The sequence below is a fragment of the Camelus ferus genome, chromosome 20 (genome assembly GCF_009834535.1).
Source record: "Camelus ferus isolate YT-003-E chromosome 20, BCGSAC_Cfer_1.0, whole genome shotgun sequence".
In the NCBI taxonomy this organism is placed as follows: Eukaryota; Metazoa; Chordata; class Mammalia; order Artiodactyla; family Camelidae; genus Camelus; species Camelus ferus.
In genome coordinates, this window is record NC_045715.1 from 31128075 (window position 1) to 31147385 (window position 19311).

The 19311-nt window shown below is 43.6% G+C and overlaps 2 long non-coding RNA genes across 5 annotated transcripts in view; one reads left to right on the top strand and one right to left on the bottom strand.

The window, feature by feature from the left end:
* LOC116658295 overlaps positions 1-19311 on the bottom strand; it is a 25113-nt gene continuing 5802 nt past the window's right edge. The window contains exons 2-3 of the long non-coding RNA XR_004313623.1: positions 6777-6780; positions 1-14 (exon numbers count right to left, since the gene is read on the bottom strand). This is a non-coding gene — a long non-coding RNA (uncharacterized LOC116658295). The remainder of the gene's footprint in view (positions 15-6776; positions 6781-19311) is intronic.
* Positions 2846-19311, top strand: part of LOC116658294 — a 25305-nt gene continuing 8839 nt past the window's right edge. The window contains exons 1-5 of one of the 4 annotated variants that reach the window (XR_004313622.1): positions 2846-3199; positions 8821-8859; positions 9585-9666; positions 10453-10541; positions 18223-18438. This is a non-coding gene — a long non-coding RNA (uncharacterized LOC116658294). Of the gene's footprint in view, positions 3200-7572; positions 9667-10452; positions 10542-18222; positions 18439-19311 lie in introns of those variants that run through there. The other 3 variants (XR_004313620.1, XR_004313621.1, XR_004313619.1) reach the window with 3 other exon arrangements.

Genomic DNA, 19311 nt, shown 5'->3' on the forward strand with positions numbered 1-19311 from the left:
TCCTTCCTTTCTCCCTCCCTCTCTTCCTCTTGCTTCTCTTGCTCTGTTTGTTTTCTCTGTTTCCCGGGTCGCCCCGCCCAGCTCACGATGCCTTTCTGAAGTAGGAGACTGAGAACAGTGCAAATTACCCCAGTCAGGTTGCACCATGGTTTTATTCAGGAATTAGGTAAAGCATCCATATATTTTCTAAAATGCGATCATACTGATGATGTGCCTGGAATTTTATTGGTGGTTTTGGCCCTGAATACACACTGGGAGGCTGTCTCCGGAGAACAGCCTGTGGAGTCCTCTGCATTCCTTTCTTGTAACCAGTTTCTTGTGGGGACACCCAGTTGGGTGATGGATCTGCTGGACGCCAAGTGTTTCTTTGTGTTGTTGTTAGGCTCTCAGGATTCAGGCAGAAATGCTTACATATTTTGGTGTATTTTCCGTCCACTTCCCACACCTGTTGGTTGTCTGATTAGGTGTGCAAATAAATTGTCCCAATTTCCTCTTATGGATTCTTTCCAAACCTCTCTAATAAGAATCCTGGAGCCAAGGCTTACTCTCTTCATGTGGGAATCCCATTCTGTTAGAGAGGAGGGCACCTCAGCACCTAACCTAGTGGTCTCAGTCATGTTTCTTTATGGCTTAGGAAGTCTTTTTAGAAACCAAAGTTTAAATCTTAAAGGGAAGCTCATTGCACTAGCTTTAGTTCATGCATTTATTTGACTGTGTGTGTGTGGGCGGGGGACTCAGCCTGCCACGTGGCTCAGTAATGGCACGCCCCAGAGTAGGGGTGAGATGGGAGAGGTGACTGTTTTTTTTCACTTGGTTTAGGATCCTTTGAACTTTTCAGTACACATTGGGGTGATTTAAAGGTTTTTCAAAGAGTGATTTTGGCTCCATTCAGTTTTCCTTTATGAGCCAGTTTAAGACCTTAAGATAGCTACTTAAATTGAATTAGGAACAAGGGCTCACATCCTATCCTCATCCTCATCTCTTTCCTCTCTTTCTTACCACAGGTTCTAAGGAGCAGTGTTTGTAAGTCAGTGAACTAGACTGATTCCATTCTATGTGCAAGGAAACCAAGACTTAGAGATAGCTTTGAATTCCTTAAAGTTACACGATTGTTAGTAAGAGCTAGAAACTGAATTTCTATTCTCTGAGATACTCAGGCCGTTGCTCTGGAAAGAGCATATTGGCTTCCCCTGCCTTCCTCGGTTTAAAATATCCTCTGCCACGTTGTAAATATTTATTGTCCACAGTCTGGTACCACTTTAAGACATGTCGAGATCACATTTCCTATCTTTCTGTGCCTGAAGATTCCCCTTCAAACTCCATCCACTTGCTCGTGTCCAGAACATCCCTCCCTGCCCAGGCTTCCCAACATCTCATGCATTGAACTTAGATTATTCTTTGTCAACCACTATTTAGGCCCTGCTTATGATACAAGAGATGATTCTAGAACATCTTGCCCATTAAAGTCTATCTAGCATCATGGTATCCATTGACTGTCACCTAAGCAACTGCTAGGTTTGGGCAGATATTTACAATGTCTCTGTTGGTGTTGGGCACATTACAAAAATTCTACCAGTCAACTCTTACACCAGCTTCTGACCGTAAGCGGTGTTTTCTATTTTCCAGACGAGGAAACGGTGCTCATAAAAACCACACGGCAAGTAGCAGGACTGGAATCTGAGTCTAGGTTTGTCTGACTCTAGAGCCCAAGATTCAGGTCTCCAGGCTCTCCTGATGCTCTGTCATTGGAAGCCAGGACTTCCTTCCACCATTGGCACCCACATTTATTGTATAAGTAACTACAATGATCAGGGGAATGATGGCGAGGGGGCTGCTGCTTTATGAAGCAGCCTAAAATGATTTTAACTCCAGTTTATAAAGCACAGACGACAGATGCAGTTGTGCACCCAGTTCTGAAATACTGGGGCACGCTGGCAGTTTGGAAGCTTGAGGTAAGTTAGGGCAAACAAGGAAATAATACTTCTCCTAACACGTAATAAAGCTATGGAACTCATTACCCTGAGAGGCGGTACAGACAGGAAATGTAAATGGATTAAAAAAGAGTTTGGACAAATTTATGAATGACAGAGTCATAAAAGGCTTCTAACAGAAGCTGGAATATACGAGGTGTGACTATAAAGCAATGAAAATCCTTTTTTTTTTTTTTTTAACAAACACTAGCACTTATATATCCAAATAAATATATTTTTCCTTCAATGTAGTCGCCTTAGGAGAATACATGCTCATTTTAATATTGCTTGCTTGCTCAGAATATATTTGAAACTCATAGAAATTTAGGAAGTTTAAGCCCACTCCCCTCCCCTTTTTCAGATGAGGAAACTGAAACCTCACATAATTAAATACCTTGCCCACGGTCACACAGAAGCGGTTCTGGGGTTGGAATCCCCAGTTGCCTGACTTCTGGTTTAATTGCCCCTTTCATTCTCACATGCTGTCTCCTGCTGCAGATTTTCTTCAGAGTCTGTGACTAATTCCTTAGGCTACCTAATGGGGGTAAATCTTTATCCTTTGTGAGTGGATTTCTGGGACAGCCAAAACTGATTTAGATTTGGTTGACCATTAAGATATGTGTTCAAGTTTTATATTAACATTATTTGTTCAAAGCCTGAGAAGACTTTTTTTTTTTTTTTTTTTTAAAGAAAGAGGCTGCAGAACCATGTTTCTTTTGCTGTAAACAGGCGTCTTTCTGGCCACCTTCAGCTGGCCCCGAGGAACGTGTAACACATCTTCACTTTTAGACCAGCTTTCGTAAGCCACGTCTTTGAGCCAGGCTGCTGGCACTCGCCTTTTTCCATGACAGCCTGGCCAAGGGAAATTACTCTCTCAGGGCACAAGGAAGTGAGCGGAGAGGCAGTGCTTCTGGTCAAGAGGAGACGGCTTGGAGCTCTGGAAACTCCTTGAAGGAATGCTGCAGGTACCCTTGAGGCTGACTTCAAACAGATCAAAGATAATCTGAATAATGACCAAGGAGAGAAGAGACTTGACAGAGCAGAGTTATAACCTCAGCATAGACTGCTGTTGTCCCTGAAAAGATAAAAGAGAGTGGCGGAGCTCAGATGGAAAAGAGGAGAGATGGCTGTGATGCAATCCCCTGGAGGCAGCAAACATGGAGGTGGGTCCTGTGAGATCCAACCAAAGACAGAGGCTCACTGGTTTGTGTTCATTCAGGCCCTGCCAGGTGAATTCCCTTTGATCACCAAATATCCTTTTCCCTTGGATTTCTAAGAAAAATCAGGGGGGAGGAAGAGGGATAAAAAGAAGGGGCAGGCATAGAGAAACCTCAGAGTCCACCAAGCAGATCAGAAGACTTTTGCTTGGGCTCAGAAACGCCGCTTCTCCAAATGGATTCGCGGCCTTGAACCAAAGCTAACAAAGAAAAGACAAACATGTCGCTGAAAGTAACACGCTGACATGTGTCAGCGTCTCAGCCAAAATTTATAACACAACCCAGAAGGAGGACGGGAGATGCCTGGCCATGGATCCGGGTGGATGGCGTGTTTCTGGGGAATTCGGGTGGGAGATTACCCAGCGAGCTCAAGGCCAGCAAGGGAGCTGGAAACAGCAGCTCTAGGTCCTATGATGGAAGCTGTTAAAAAAAAAAAATTAACTTCTGTGATGTTTGAAGCAGATATAACAGAAAACCTGGGTTTGGATAGAAATGGAAAAGAACGGTTATCAGATTTGATGAAATCTTTGGAAGAGAATCAGTAAGGAGGGAAAGGATGTGTATTTATATGTGTTTATACACACAGGCACACACACACAACACATATGCACACACGCAGACACGCTGAAAACACTTACACAGGCCTCCGAAATGTGTGTTTTCTTTGGGGCTTGGCCAACTCTGCTGTGCAGGGACAGCGAGGCTACGGCCATGCAGCTCTTGTGTACAGAAGTGCACGTACACAGTGGCCCACTTGTGTACACATGTGTGCGCACACACAGACACACATTGTCTTACACAACAGAATTACTGTATATACTTCTTGGCTAAGAAAGGGAGGGGGGAAAGCTGAGCCTCTGCTGTAGGTGCGAAGTTGCTAATAGTAGGAAACTGCTTGTTCGGAAAACTTCTACAATTCCACTTAATCCCCCCTTGGCTCCAACCCAACTCCGTGGAGCCTTGCAGATTTAGCAGAGATACAGAGGTTTAAAAAGGACCCCGGAATGCTATTTGGAAAAAGCCTTCATTTCTTGGGGCCCCCCACTGGGTTCCTGGAATGAGGGTTAGCAGCACTCCGCCAGCCTCATGGAGACGCTGCTGCTACCCAGGGACGCTATCGGGGCGGGGGGTGGGCGCCCTGCTGGGGGTAAGCCTGGCTCTTCAGTGTGCAGAAGGTGGAGATATGGGGCTGGCACCCCCGCTGTCTTTACTTAGGAGTAGGGCAGTTTCCTGGCTTAAAATTATTTGTGTGCGTTTCATGAATTTTTTTGTTTGCTTTTTGTTTTTGCCCATCTCTGTCTTGTTGACCTCAGGATGGAGAATTTCATCTTCTTCCTGACTCTTTGGCAGATGTATCTCTGGATCCAAATGGTCAAAGCCCACAAGCCTGTGTCACAGTCAGGCCCCAGTGATTCCAAAGATGCTCGGAGTCCAGGGGCGGGGTGGGGGGGTCCAGCCAGCCCATTTCCTCTGATCTCCATCCAAGCCTCTGGCTACTTATGTCTTAGCCTGGGACACAACAGACCTCTTTAAGGGGTGGCAAATATTATTTCTTTCAAGGAAACTCATTCGTTTTCAAATTAGGATACTTGTTTCAAATTGAAAAAACAAATCTTGACAGAGACTGAGAAATGAGGGACACCCAATGTTTGTTGGACTTGAAGGGTCAGAGAAAATACGAGAATCATTTTGTCAGTGAGTAACCACAGGACTAGAACGAGGAGATACCTCCCCGTCCTATTCAGTCTCCTGCGTGCTCATCAGGTGGGAAAATGACTAGCTGGGGAAGCTTGTCCTTTGACAAAATAGATTAAAATCCTTGCCACTCCCCCTACCCCCATTTCTAAAAAGTGGGACAGAGAGTCACTTCTGATTCTGGTCCATCATGGCCCTCCTCTTGAGTTTGGTGGGAAGGACCTGTTGCCTTGTGCATTTAGGTTTCAAATGAAAACTTCATCAACAAAGAGCAAGGAAAGAAACAGGGCTTTAGCAGGAACCTCAGAGTCCCACAAGCCCCGGTGAAAACCAGAGCCTGAAGCTGTCCTCAATGTCCTGTTCAGGCCCTTGGCAGACTCTCCTCGTGAGATCTTCTTGCCATCCCAACCTCCAGAGTCTCTCCCTCCCCCTAAACACCTGACCCTGCCCACATTGTCTAAACAATTTCAAAGGAAATGGAAAATAGAAGCTGGTCCCATGGATCCACTGACCTGACATTTGAAGCTAAAAGAGGCAGCATCTGGCCCACATCAAATCCATGTGGGTCTGGGGAAAATGGTACCTGTCAGAAAAGAAAGCTTTCCCTTGAGAATCTTTTCTGACTTCTTTTTTTTTTTTTTTTTTTCATTTTACAAGAACAATTTTTTTCCCCCAGACATTCTTTAGATCAATTACACATAATAAGCTTCTGCGATAGTGACAGGGAAATTAAGGCAGGAGACGCTAAGGGACTGATTCATGATTCTGGAAGTAAAGAAGATATGTGCCCTGACCCAGACCTGGGGTGGAAGGATGGGTGAGTGAGGGACCTCTGGGTTGTGGGGATGTGAGCCAGTGTGGTGGACTTTTGGAAAGCCAAGCACTCAAACAAATCTCTCTTCTCCCTCACCTGTACAATGGGGATCACAGTGAGAAATATGGGAAGTTGACTTGGTGGTTTGGTAGCCATGGTAGAGATTTTGGCATCCACACTGTATTTCATGACACTAAAGGAAGCTCGCCAAAATGTTAGCTTTATCATATGGTATTTTTCTTTTTCTTTCTGGCTTATTTAACTTAAAATGATGATCTCCAGGTCCATCCATGTTGCTGCAAATGGCATTATTTTATTTTTTATGGCTGAGTAGTATTCCATCAGATCGATCGATCTATCTATCTATCTATCTATCTATACACACACATACACATATACATACCACAGTTTCATTACCCAGCCATCTGTCGATGGACATTTAGGCTGTTTCCATGTCTTGGGTATTGTAAATAGTGCTGCTATGAACATTGGGGTGCATGTATCTTTTTGAATTAGACTTCCTCTGGATATATGCCCAGGAGTGGGATTGCTAGATCATATAGTAAGTCTACTTTTAGTTTTTTGAGGAATCTCCATATAGTTTTCCATAATGGCTGCACCAAACTACATTCCCACCAGTAGTGTAGGAGGGTTCCCTTTTCCCTCCAGCATTCATTGTTCATGGACTTTTTAATGATGGCCATTCTGACTAGTGTGATGTGATACCTCATTATAGTTTTGATTTGCATAGGTGGATTCAAAAAAAAAAAAAAAACAAGAGAGACACAAATGAACTTATTTACAAAACAGAAACAGACTCACAGACATAGAAAAAAAAATTTATGGTTACCAGTGGGGAAAGAGGGTGGGAAGGGATAAATTGGGAGTTTGAGATTTACAGATGCTAACTACTATATATAAAATAGATAAACAACAGGGTCCTACTGTCTAGCACAGGGAGCTATATTCAATATCTTGTAGTAACTTATAATAAAAAAGAATATGAAAGCAAATGCATGTATGTATATGTATGAAACATTATGTTGTACACAAGAAATTGACACAAACTTGTAAACTGACTATACTTCAATAATTTTTTTTTAATGTTAGCTTTAAAAAGTGATCAAATAACATAGAAGGAAGACACATCCCTGCCTCCCAGCCATCCCTGAGCCTCATCTTAGGGATGGGATGGGTTTGAGGATGGAATATGGTCAGGGATGGGGGCGAGGCTCCCAGAAAGGCTAAGAGTTATGGATCAAATGGAACATTCGATTATACAGCTTCTGAGCTTTATCAAGAGGGCTGTCTTTAAAACACCCTCCTTTGGATGATAAACTCCACAGCTCTGGGAGGAGGCTCGAATGAGATACCGTCTGTAAAGGGCATGGCACGAGGCAGGAATGGAGTTGGTGATAGCTCTCACCCCGCCCCCCAGCTCCTTCCTTCCCTCTGCCCACCCTCCCCTCCTTCTCCCTCCCTCTCTCTGGATAGTTTCAGAGCTGATGCTCTTAACTCCTAGCTATGCTGCCTCTTCAACCAAATATCTCAAAAACTGAGCCCTGTCGTGGCACCAAGGAACTGGTTACTGATTTTCTTGGTATCCGCAGGGCATGCAGCCCTAGTCTTTGGTTAATTATAAGATTGTGTTTGTTGGGTCTCTGTCACCTCAAGCCCCCTCTTCTCAAGGATCTGTTAGGTCTATGGATTCTCCCCGCTTCTAGGGCAATAGCTAGTCATTAACTGTCCCCAGCTGGTTGAAAGGAGAGTGTACGGCACTGTCCAGGCTCCAGAAACCCACACTAGACATGAGCTGGGCTCGCAAGGAAAAGTTGGCCTTGCTGTCCGGCAGGAAAATGGGGTGTGAAGGGTAGGGGTGAGGGGGCCGATTTGGCTGAGAATCCCATGCCCTGCCTCTTGGGCTCAGAACCACGTTGCTCTGGGTCCTTCCCAGCACCTGGGAGGAGAGGGTTGGAAGAAGTTCACATCTGGTGATTATTTTCATATTCTAATTTTTAACTTATCCAAATATAGCAAGGATGTTCTTTTTCCCCATAGTCAACTTTCAAGCCCGTATCCCTCTTGGGGAAGAGATCTTTGAGAAAGACATCCAAAAGAGGCTTTTTTTTTTTTTTGCAAACAATACGTATCAAAGTTACACTGCTTGAGGAGGCCAACCTGGCAAGAGAGAGCTGTGCTGGGTTGGTAGACACCCCTTTCTGAGGCTCCCAGGGACCTACGGTCCCCTCAGCCACGCAGGGGTCTTGGAGTTTTCCCTGCAGGTGGAGCAGGGCTGCGGGCAGGAGGAGGGAAGACTGGGTAGGTCCCAAAAGTTGGATGCAGGGTTGTGGGTGAAAGAGGGAGGTGGTTATATCCACACTGACCTCGGCCATCATGCAACTGTTTTTTTTTTTCTTATCAAATAATTTTGATCACCTTCCTACACTCAGAAATACACTTCTCTAGCATCATTCTTAATGGAATTCCATGGGATAAAGTCACCCTTTTAAATTTAAATTTTTAACTCCATAGCTTGTCCTTCTAGGACGCTTGCAGTGGGTGCCTCAGATCCTCTCTGTGTAGTTTGCTGAGCTGGGAAATGGCCCCTGAGAAGGAAGCAGAGGCAGACTGGACTGATATAAGTCCTTGCTCCCAGGGGTCAATTTTGGTCCCAGCCCCGGCTCCCCACAGTGGGGTGGGTCCCATGCGCCCCTATTTGCAGTCAGGATACACACTCGGCGTTTCAGCCAACACACACAATTATACTGTCCCTTAATTAGAACACTCTTTTTATACCAGGGAAAACCCAGCTGCTTGTCAACGAAAACACATTTGTACCATGGCCTTAAACACACACACACATAAATTGCCAATTATTCCCCGTTCAGAGACTCTGGCAAGACACAGGGGCGAGCTGTTTGCTTTCCCTTAGGCCAAATTAAGACTCGCCTTTCATGGCAACTTATTTCTGCGAGTAATTTTCCACCTCATTTAATTAGGCTAATTGATTCAGCAGTTCTGTCGAGGGGCACCGCATCCCTGGGCGCTTGGGGAAAATTATTCCTGTGCTCTTTGGACTCCCTTGGCGCAACGACTTGATTAACTTTCCTGTTTTCAAGCTCAGGTCAATCCAGACCCTGTGCATCTGACTTTGCCGCCCACGGTAAGTATGTGTGGAGAGCCTCTAATTTGCCGAGCCCTTTGAAGAGAGCTGGGTGCTGAGCCTGGGGGTGAGCCTATCCAAGGAGCAAGAGAGAGAGCTGTCGGAACTGAATCTGGGGAGATAGTGAACTGAGCGGATTTCAGTGCCACTAAGAATTGTCCTTCTCTTGCACTATTAGTTTGGATTTTATAGGATCCATTCTGTAGGCCATGCTCTACAACATCTAGTTCATGGATTGTTATGAGTGATTTTTAAGAAAAATAAATAAGGAAGAAGTACTTAGACCTTGTTAAAATTGCAGATGAGTGTCTACCCTCTTTTCCAGGTTCTCCTGTCCCCCAACCCTCTTGACTCCCCATCTGATGGGCATTTTTATACAGAAAAGAATACAGGTCTCCCTCTCAAAAAATTGTTTTTTGATTTTCTATGTGTCTCAGGGAGTGTTAAGCATCGAAGTGTGGCAACACAAAGGAGAAGGACCACTTAACATCCAAAGTGCGTTGAGGCTGCTCTGTGGTCAGGCACAGCCCTTGACTGTACGTGAATCCAAAATATGTCTTCATTCACTTAATCCATATTCCAATCTTATGAGCAAAGGACAGTGGTTACCCCCATGCACAGATGAGGAAACTGGGGCACGAGAGGTTAAGGGGCCAGCCCAAAGTTACACACCTGGCCAGCGTGGAGGCAGGACTCAAACACACTGCTTGTCACCACTGTGCTAGGACATGCCCGTGGGTGCAGAAAAACCATGACCCGTTCGTAAGCTACGAGGGAGCGACAGAGGTTCCACTTCTGCATTGATATGTAAGTGTCCTCCTGTTAAGTGAGTGTCAATGTTGTTCTAAAACAAGAGTTGGCAGACTTTTTTTCTGTAAAAAAGTTTGGCTTTAAGAGTACTAAGAACAAACATCTTGGGGTGAAGGTAGAGCGTATGCTTAGTGTGCACAAGGTCCTGGGTTCCATCCCCAGTACCTCCATTAAATAAAATAATGATTAATAAATAAGTAGACCTAATTACCACCACCTCCCTAAAAAACAGTTAAAAAAAAATAAAGAACAAACATCTTTATATCTCTCTCTATCTTTAAAGAGAAAAAGGTTTTCTTCCTGCTTCAGACACTGTAAACAGATAAACTACAGAAATAAAAACCTAGGACAATATTCAAAATCATAAGATTAATAGAATTTATCTCTCAAAAAAATAAAAAAGAAAAAGAAAAAATTTTAGTAAATATTTCAGGCTTTGTGGCCACAGATGGTCTCCGTCACAACTACTCAACTCAGCCTTGTCGCACAAAAGCAGCTCTAGACAGCATGTAAGCAAGTGGGCGTGTCTGTGTGCCAATAAAACTTTATTCACAACAGCAGCTGGCCGGCCAGATCTGGCCTACTGGCCAGAGTTTGCCAACCTGTGGTCTGGAACATGGTATCGTGTAGGCGTAAACCGCCACCGAACATTCTGGAATCTTAACCACCGAACAAAACCTGTAACCCTTCCATTGTCCTTCTAATAGACATGCAGTCAGTTTCTCATGCACAGATTAGCTGATTTCTTGAGACTCACTTTTTCTCTCTGTTTTCCCCTTACAGGTGATAATTCAGTGCGTTGCATAAACGTGGCTCCAATGTGCCCTTTTGCCAACCTCAAAGCAAGGGTGGTCAGGCCACCCAGAGCAATGGTGAGTGGTGGGGGAGAGGCAGAGCCCCTCTCCAATAAACAACCTGGACTGTTTATTGGGTTTTTGAGGCAACAAGACCTCAGGGAAATTCCGGGAGCCTGAGGTTGGCAGTGACGCAGGGTGGGATACACCTGGTTGTCACTGACCAATGGCAAATATGCTTTCGTTCTGTACGCCATCAACAACACCTCCGCAATAATTTTCCTGCCCTCATTAAGTTTGCAAGGAGACTCTCTAAAGCCAAGCTAAATACTCGGAGGCTTTATGTCTGTGATTCAGCCACCCAGAGAGGGGAAATGCCTGGCATTAGAGCTTCTCCCGCAGAACAAGGTGTGTGGGGGGGATACTTTCCTCCCAGAGAAATCGACATGACTCTACCAATGCTTTAACTAAAATTATACAATCTTAAGAGGAGAAAAAGATAAAGCAACGTGAACATTCATACGTACAAGAATCAACACCAAAATACAGTCTCTAGGACAAATTTAAATAAATTTAAAAACGGAGCTTCAAAATGTGAAAGGAGAGATTGGGGAGGAGATATATGTTTTCCTCTATCTCTTCTATTTCTCTCATGATACAAATCATTTCTTATTTTTGTAGAAAATCATTAACTATAAGCCCACTTAAAATCATAAAAAAACAAAATGATGGTCTCACTCTCCGAAACAAAGAGAGAAAATTTCCTTTCACAGAGTTGACAGTCGTCATTTTTGTTACTGTCTCCGAAGTCAGGGACACCTTCTAGGACAGAGCTACAGGACCAGAGCCATGTACACAGAGCCCTGAGGACAGTGACACTCTGGCTCTAGGGTGGAGGAGGGGCTTGGTGGTCGGCCCAGCCCCGTGTGTGTGCCTCTTGCTGTTTCCAAAGACACTGTTCTTAAAGGTGGCTGCAGGCAGGGGTTTGGAAAGCGCTGCAGATGCCCGAGGAAGGCCTGAACGGGAGAGAAGCTGGGAGTCCCTCAGAGGGAGGGCAGCCGGGTTTGCTGAGTTTTCAGGGGCACCATGAGGCCCCACCTCCCTGGCACCCCTCCGAGACGATGTTCGGGGCTTATTGTAGGTTTTCCTGCTTGTGGACTTACCCCTGTTTTCGGGTATCTTCTTGCCTCTCTTACTTCTCTCTTCTGCATCCCTTCATCCCACCAACTCCAGCCATGTTCCATTTGACCCCGGAGCCAAGGGTGTCCAGCCACGAGGGAGGGAAACTGCATTTCTGCCTAAGTTCCTGACAAAAGGTGCCATTATCACCCTGTGGATAAGGGCTAAGGTTCTGTAGAAGCTTGACAACCCCAAATGTGGTAAATGAAAGACTCTCATTAGAAATAAAAGATGCCGCTTCAGTGCAGATTAGGTTTTAGGCTAAATTTGTAAGAAGAGCACTGTCCCAAGCTTCCACATTCTCAGTGCACGATGTAGAGGCAACTTGGTCCACAGGACTATAAAAGTATCTCTTAGGGAGCATAATTTGAACCTTTTCCCTTTGAAAGGTGCATTTTTTGGGTCTCCAGCGTGTGTGTCTGCACTGTTTCATTGACTTCCAGCATCTACTGTAACCATCAGGTAGTCTGATGTCAGTCTGCTTCAGATTCCCTTATAAAAACGACATTTTTTCTCAGAAGCTTTTAAGCCTTTCTCTTTATTTTTCAAAATTCTGAAATCTCTCATACCCCTAGGTGGGATCTTTTGAGGCATTCTTTTGAGATTTTATGGGCTCCTTCCAATCTGGAGATTCTCCTCATTCCTGAGCGCAGGGAACGTTCACCTCTCCATCCTGGCTTTGTTTTCCCCGCTCTCCTGCCTCTGTCCTCTCCTGCTAAAACTCTTTGTGGGCATGGGCTGGCTTTAGTCGATTTTTCTTCCATGTCTCTTCACTCTCCTATCACATTTTCCATCTCTTTGTCCTATTGCTCTACATCATGGAATGTTTGCCCAGTTAGCGATTCCAGACAACCCCCTGGGCTTTTAGCCTGCTTTGTTCTATGATTGGGATGGCTGTTATATTTTGAAAATCATTATTTTTTAATTTCCAGGAACTCCTTCATGTTCTTTGAATGCTTCTTTTTTTTTGCAGGAGCAACAGCCTGTGCTCAATTTCCAAAAGCATTATCATCATAAAACTCTCTGAGAATACTAATTACTTTTTTTTAAGTCATTTCTGTTCTCTGAATAACAATTGATCACATTTCATCGGATCCTTCCCTTTTATGCAATCAGCTTTCCTTCTACATTGCATGAGCCTTGGTTGTAGGGATCCCCTGCTGTTACACAGGGCTGTTTGCCTTAGATGGGAGGACAGCCTGCCTACCCTGCTTCCGTGGGCAGGGTGCGTGCTTCCAGATGGGGTGCCCTGCACGGAGCATGCTGGCCAACCCACAGAGGCACACAAAGGATTGAGGATGTGAACCTTCAGTGCCTTTTACTCTTGGGTGGAGCTGGCTTTTTTTGTTCCCCCTAAAAGTCCACTGGGAGTGATGGCTAGGGTCACCAAACGATTTAATACGGTCTCAGACTCAACCCCACACCTGGGTCCTTCCCAGGCAGAACACCTATTGTCTTCAGAGATCAAAGCTCAGGTTTTATTCTGAAGACAAATGTCGTCACCAGATGTAGGGTGCTGATGGAGGGGGAGGGGTCTCCCTGCCTTGGCTGTTTAGAACGCAGTTAAAAAATAATAAACAGCCCGAGGATTGCTAAAAGAGCCTCAACAGTCTGAGGGTCCAGTAAAATGACTGATGCTCATAATTAGAACCATCACGACTCACTGTTTACAGTTTATATTAGGCTGAGAATTTTATGTTTAAGAAGTTTAAGTAGTGTGTATTTTCTTTTGGAAAGTTTTGTGATCCCGGTTAAAACATATAACTTCAAATGGGTGAGCTTTATTTATTTGGGGGATGTACTAACAGCAATGTTACATAAATGAGGCATTTATCTGACTACAGATGTGAGTGACTCTGCTGTGTGTGTGTGTGTGTGTGTGTGTGTGTGTGTTTATGTGTGTCTGTGTCTTTGTCTGTGTGTGTGCACAGGAAAGAAATACAGATAAAGACTTAACTTGGCTTGACTTAACTTAGTCAGGAGTCAGGCCTATTCCTCAATTACCTGTTAAGGTGCTTAGCACTGAGCTATGTGCTGTGAGCAATTAATTTCAAAAGGAATAGCAGAGGTGAACGGAGGCTATGGGCCATATGCTTTTTATCATCAGGTTGCATATTCATTATTCAGAGTTCTGTTTATATTTCTATTATGGACTTCTCAGTATGAGTAAGGGTCCTTGTCTTAATGAGATGTTAAGTGTATCTTTACAGAAATAAATGTACAATTTGGGTTTAAACTATGGAATCACCACTATCCAAAATAGATGATTCAAATTATCAATAGATGTGAATGCACGCCTCTAATTAATTAAATCTCCAATTATTTGTTTCTGCTTTAACACCATTAGTCTAAGTAAAACTTGTTATATAAACAGATATATAGCATAAATCAGTACGTTTCTTTTTTGGGGGCAGGCTTGTGTGTATGTATGTGTATGAGTATATATGTGTATATATACACATTTTTGTCTGTATATCTATGTGTGTGTGTGTATTTATATATACCTACATTTTTTTACAAAGAGGCTTAACATAGTGCCCTGATTATCTTAATGCCATTCCATAAAGAATTCATAAATTTATAAAAATTCTTGAGAGTTTATTGATAGATTTTGATCTGAGCTTTTGTCTCATTTCAAGAACTGCTCTTTTCCCCTTAGTTTTATCACTAATTTTAGCTTTGTTTATTTTTCCCGATCTACGTTTATCAATATCAGTAGAAGGCAAAAACTTTTATCTCACATGAAATATGCACATGTTTAAAATTTTGCAACAGTTGGCATTTATTTATTTATCTTTCAGTTTTATTGAGATATAATTGACAAATAGCACTGTGTAAGTTTAAAGTGTACAACATAATGTCTTTATTTACATGTATTGCAAAATGATTGCCACAGTAAGTTTAGTTAACCTCCATCATCTCCTGTAGATAGAAGAAAGACAGAAGGAAGTTTTTTCCCTTGTGATGAGAGCTGTTAAGATCTACTCTCTAAGCAACGTCCCAGCACACCACACAGCAGTGTTAGTTACAGTCATCCTGTTATACATGACGTCCCCAGAACTTATCTTGTAACTGCAAATTTCTACCTTTTGACCACCTTCATCCAGCTCCCTCATCTGCTGCCTCCCCACACTGGCAACTACAGAGCGGATCGCTTCTTCTTTGAGTTTGGTGGGGTTTGTTTATTATATGTCATACATTAGATTCCACATATAAATGAGATCATATAGTGTTTGCCTTTCTCTGTCTGACTTATTTCACTTAGTCTAATGCCCTTAAGGCCCATCCATGTTGTCACAAATGACAGGATTTTCTTTTTTATGGTTAATTAGCATTCCATTGTGTGTGTGTGTGTATTTTTATGTGTATGTGTATATATACACACACATTTTACATACATATATGTCACGTATTTATATATATACATATATATCATTTTTTGATCCACTCATCTGTTGATGGACATGGGTTGATTCCACGTCTTGGCTATTGTAAACAGTGCTGCAGTGAGTGTGGTGTGCAGATATTTCTTCAACATGGTAATTTTGTTTCCTTCAGACATATACCCAGAAGTAAAATTGCTAGATCAGATGGTAGCTCTATTTCTAATATTCTCCATACTGTTTCCATAGTGGCTGCACCAATTTACTTTCTCTAACAGGTGGGAGGTGATATCTCATTACGGCTTTGATTTGCATTTCCCTGACGATTAGGGATGTTGAGCATCTTTTCTTGTACCTATTGGCCACTTGTGTGTCTTCTTTGGAAAAATGTCTATTCAGTTCTCCCCATTTTTAATCAGATTTTTTTGTTTTCTGCTATTGAGGTATATGAGTTCTTATATATTTTAGATATTAACCCCTTGTTAGCTATATGACTTGCAAGTGTTTTCTCCCATTCCATCGTTTGCCTTTTCATTTTGATGATCATTTCTTTTGCTGTGCAGAGGCTTTTGGGTTTGATGTAGTCCCATTTGTTTCTTTTTAATTTTATTGCTTATACTTTAGGTCTCATACCCAAAACTCATTGCCAAGACCCATGTCAGGGAGTTTTTTTTTTTTTTCCTGTATTTTCTTCTATTTTCCTATGGTGTTAGGTCATACATTTAATCCATTTATAGCTGTTGGATTCTAAAGAAACTAAGCTCATTGGCTTTCTTTGTCATTAGCTTTCAAGGATGAAGGCTGAAAATCTTTCTGAATTTTTCACTGTCCAGAGCTCTATAGGGACAAATGTGACCTCTGAGTAGGGTCATTCTATGAGAGTTGATTTGCCAGGCTTAACTGCACCGGTGCAGGTGGCATGAAGAGGAGCCACAAGGGAGAGTCAGGGGACAAGGTGTAGAAGCAGCAGAGCCACCTCCACCCCTAGGCCTCGAGGGGTGAGAGAGAGACGAGGGAGGAGAGGTTATCAGAACCAGAAAGGAGGAGAGTTCTGAGGGGAAGGCTGAGGGCAACCTCACAGGAAGGGAACTGAGGGATTCATTCCTGGGATACCTGGAATGGACAGAATTAAAATCCAGAACACTCTGGCCCAGTGGGAAGGGGAAGACTCAGGAATCTTTTAGTCAAGTCTACACACATCAGTCTCTGGGGGCAGAGAGCAGCCTGGAGGTGGACACGGAGGGACAAGCCAGATGATCAGCACATTCACGGTCCAGTCCGTGTGTGTGTGTGTGTGTGTGTGTGTGTGCACATATCTCACAGGTGACCTTCCAAAGGCTGTGGCTTAATTTGGCATAAAATTCAAAGGAGATAAACGTGTTAACTCTATTTGATCAATGAAAACCTCAAAGATTGTAAATATCTTAGGGATAGGGAATACAATGTAGGAATCTTGAAAGTTGAGGTGGACTGAATCCTACCTTTGCTTTCTTTATATTTTTCCAGATACAAATCAACCTTCAGTTCCAACCCTTTTACTTCAGGAAAAGATTCTGTGTGTTGGCAGAAGAAGGCAGAGAGGTAGTTTTAAATGTAGATAGATCTCTCTAAAGCACGAGACACAGACAAGGTAGCTAAGCAGTTGGCTGGGGCCCCTCGGGAAGGCACTATTCATACCACCTACGTAAGTTCTCAGGCTTTCAAAACAACCGAGGTCTGCGGGGGAGGGCATAGGTCAGTGGTGGAGCATGTGCCTAGCAGGCATGAGGTTCTAGGTTCAATCCCCATTCCCTCTATTAAATTAAAAAAAAAAAAAAACTGAGTTCTACCTTCTTCGTATCTACATTGTTAGAAGATGAGTCCTTGCTTGGAAACTTGCTGGACAGAAGTCACCTCCCAAATGTCCCTCAGATGTTTCTGAGAGTTTTGCAGGAAGCTGTGCTCTGAACAAACCCTCCAGTTCCATCTCCTTATCTTGCTTCTGGCTGAGCACAGAATAACTCTGAGGCTGCTGCTCTGCTGTCTCGTCTGGATGTCTGCTACTGATGACCTAGCTGCAGCCTCAGGATGGGCCACTGCTCAGCTCAAGTTCACGGGGACAGAGATGCTTGGTTTTGATCTTTACTAGTGGTACTGGAATCCAAGACGTACCTGAGCCTGAAGAGCAGCCAGCGATGGACCACTTCTCCCATGGCCATTTCTACTGGCTCCTTCCACTCTCCCAGGGACAGTTCATTCCCACTGCTGGAGTGGATCCAGGGTATCTGTGTCTTAAAGTCTGTGTCCAGTGAGCTCCTGACCTCTATGAAAAACAGGAAAATCCTCCTTCTCTGTCCAAAGACTGTGTCTCACTTTTTCCCATTATTCTAACTTTTTGCCAGTGAGAATATCAGATCACCAGGGGAAGCAGTTCCAATTGTACACACCAAAGTGTGGTCTTCTCCCATTGTTCTAGGGGAATAATAACAAAATAGTCCTATCTGTGTTATTTCACAAAGTCCGGGTTATTCTCTCTTATCCATTGTCACCTTGGTAAGGCTCTGTAGAAATGGTCATTCATTGCTCACCAGGAGACAAGCCATTGGTTGGAGTTGTCTGCAAAATGAATTTACTAGATAGCTTCTCTCTGTATTTCTCCTCTTCATTGCCTCCCTCCTTTGTCAGTTTCTTCTTTTGCTTTGCAAAGTATGAATACAGTCCCCCTTCTCTAGTCCACCAAGTCTGTAGACCCACTGAGTTTTGTTGATACAGATTAATTCAACACATGTATTTTTGGACATTTATTGTGTCCTAGTTACTGCTGCCAGACTACACAGTTTGCCCCTTCACCAGAGAGAATTCATAAACTCATCTTGCTCGGGTACCATGTGTCCAATGGCCCATGTCTGGAAGCTGCCCAAAGAGAAACAAACATGGAGGAAGATCAGAGTGTCTACCCCTGTGAGGGCTGCGAAAGATTTGTCTTAATTCCAAATGGCAGGAATCGAATCCATCTGGGGAGGGTGTCTCGGGAGGCTACAATAAACCAGAAGTTGTGTGTTCATGTACATTTTATGGGATTCCAGAGTGAAACCATGAATGAGTGTTTATTTTTAATCCCCCTTATAGGGGTCATTTTAATTAAAGTCTTAAGTTAAAGGGAGTTGGTGAGTGTATCAGCCTAAATCTGATCTAACATTTCTTCTGTTTCTTTGCAGGGCCATGAAATTCTTCATGCTCCGGGATTTTTGTTTTCTTGAAACTTTGACACAGAGCTTTCATTGAGAAGGAGAAACAAAGAACGAAGCGGTGGTTCCAAGCACCACGAGTAGCTAGACCCTCGTAGGGGAGCAGTGTGTGAACACGGAAAGCACCCTGGGGTGACTCAAGGAGCTGCCCTTTAGCTGACGAGAGGCTTACTGTAAACCGTGGAGGTAAAGGGAATTTCAAGGGAGGGAAAATGAGCTGGCAGAAAAAACATCCTTTCTGAACGCATCCTAGTTTCTAGTCCAACTTGTCTCAAAGGCCATCCGGGACCAGCAACCCTGCCTAACCCAAGCATTTTCACTCCGTCTGACACTGAACTGAGAGCTGAAAAATCACCTAGGGGAGAAAGGTTGTTCGGAATAATGAGAAAGCATCGGGCCAAATGTGGCCCAAACTTCACCATTTCTTAGTTTCAGGTCGAATATAAACCTTTGGGGGCTCAGCCTTTTTCCTCTTGGCAAACCACAACATCCTATTTCTAAGAAAGGAGCTTTAAGAAAGGCTTCTTGGCCATCAAATAGCTGTTAGAAAACAACATTTTGATGAGTTAAGTGTAAATGAATCAGAAACATGTGGATTAGATTTCCCTCAAAGTCCATGTGGGTTTGAAGAGAACGGAGGAAAAGGCTTAGGCAGAGTCACACTTGGGGTTTTGCTGATGCTTCTATGACTAAAAAATAGGTTGGAGGGGTCACCAGCTGCCAACACCAGGAGGATGTGGTTGGCTCTCCATGGATCTCTGTCACTGGTGGTGTTGTTATTATTACTGATGGTGTCTGTGGGCATTTCAATTTTGTAGTTTTCTTTTTCTGTCTCATTCTTATCGCTCAGAGCATCCCTAGGAAGTTGAACTGCCTGGCATGATGAAGATTCGTGGCAGGACCGGGCTGAGGACACACAACTCACACTTGCTTTAGCACCGAATGATGCTCTGTCTCTCCAAACATAGGAGAAGAGATTGTGTTAAAAAGTGCTTCTCTTGTTCAAAAAGAGATTTGTTTTGGCTATGACAGAGGTGTTCTGATGTAAAAACTACTTAC